The sequence below is a fragment of the Elephantulus edwardii genome, unplaced genomic scaffold (assembly GCF_000299155.1).
Source record: "Elephantulus edwardii isolate Elephantulus edwardi_28Jun2011 unplaced genomic scaffold, EleEdw1.0 scaffold00056, whole genome shotgun sequence".
In the NCBI taxonomy this organism is placed as follows: Eukaryota; Metazoa; Chordata; class Mammalia; order Macroscelidea; family Macroscelididae; genus Elephantulus; species Elephantulus edwardii.
This window is the reverse complement of record NW_006399806.1, coordinates 11,927,984-11,929,776: the sequence shown is the minus strand read 5'-3', so window position 1 is coordinate 11,929,776 and position 1,793 is coordinate 11,927,984.

Here is a 1,793-nt window from a genome sequence, read left to right as displayed (position 1 = left end):
TTCTTATTCAAATATACAGCTCAAATGCATCAATTTTTCTTCTGTCATCTTTATCCATTATGATTGAAAAGACATATCCTGAATCAAATGCACATTGGTTCACCTGAAATCATTGCTCCTGAATAACTTGGAGAGGTCACTGACTGCAGACTTTCCTAGTGTAATATAATCTCCTGACTTCTGGGTACCAAGAGTGTTGCTTGTGGATCCAAGTAAGATGAAATTATTGACATTTTCAATCTTTTATTCTTATCTATCAGTCAAGTAGTATTTTTATTTTCTTGTTGAAATACAATCCAAAGTGAAGTCTATATTATCTGATCTTGTGTAGCAAATGCTTGAAGTCCTCTTCATTTCCAGCAAGAAAGGTTGTGTCATCTGCATAATATTGGTTATTGATAAGTCAGTCTTCCTTAGATACTGATAACTTCTTCTTAATAGAGTCCAGCTTCTCAAATAATTTGCTCAGCATACAGATTGAATAGACATGGAAAAGGATAAAACACTGACACGTCTTTCTAAATTTTAAACCATGTTGTGTCCTTGACCTCTTTGCACAGCATTTTCTTCATCCAGGTATAGGTTTCACATGAGCATGAATAAACATTGTGGGATACCCAATATTTCAATGTTAGCCATAATTTGGAATGATGCACACAAATATTTTTGCATAGTCAATACAGCACAAATAGGCATTCTTCCAGTATTCTTTGCTTTCTACCAGGAAAACTGACATCAGCAATGATATCCATGGTGCCATGGCCTCTTCTAAACCTGGCTTTAACTTCTGGAAGATCTCTGATGATGCCTGTTCTAGCCATTTTTAAACGATCTTCAGCAGTATTTTGCTTACTACTTATATTAATATATAAATTATATCGTTTGATAATTTCTACAATCTCCTGGATCAATTTTCTTGGGTATAGGAACAAATATGGATCTTTTCCTTTAGGCAATTGTCCTACAAATTACCTAGCCTAGACTGGAGAACAGGCAGGGTTGCATCTATTACTTGAAACTTGTCAATTGTAATCCCTTAGATAACTGGGACCTTATTTTTGGCCAAAGCCTTTAGTTCAACTTAAATTCCTTCATTACAAATGGTTTTTGACTATATGCTATTTCCTGACATATTTCCGTATCAATCAGTTCTTTTTGTACAGTGCTTCTGTGTATTCCTTCTAGCATCTTTTTTTTTCTGCATTGTTATACTGGTTTGCATACAAAATTCATAAAGTTCATTTGCATTGCTTTTCACACTAGACCTTTCCCCTTTCTTTTACCAATCCCTCCCTCCACCCATTAAATTGTGCATCCCTCTATTTTCTTTTGATATTTCATGGTCATTCAAGATTTTGCCCATAGTATTTCTAAGTATTGCAACTTGAGGATTGATTTTGTTTTTCAATCCTTTCAGCTTGAGAAATTTCCCCCTTATAAACTAATAGTACAGCCTGCATTTATGTTTCTTTTTTTTCTTTCTTCCTTATTAATGATTTTTAATGCAACATATATAATTTTTTACAACATATTCTTTGCATTTAATTTTCCCCATTCATTCATTGTAGAACATTTTTCTCCCTGACAACCCCTCACCCCAGTTCATTTTTCTCTTTGAAGAAAAAAAATAATCTATCATTATTATACAATCCCCCCTCCCTGAAGCCCCAGTCCACTTTAATATGCATTTCTTTTACTGTACTCTTGTCATGAAAATAATACCAAGTTCTATATTCCTTTTAAACAGTTCTCTCCCTCATCTGTTTCAACGAAGTATACACTATTTATCCCCT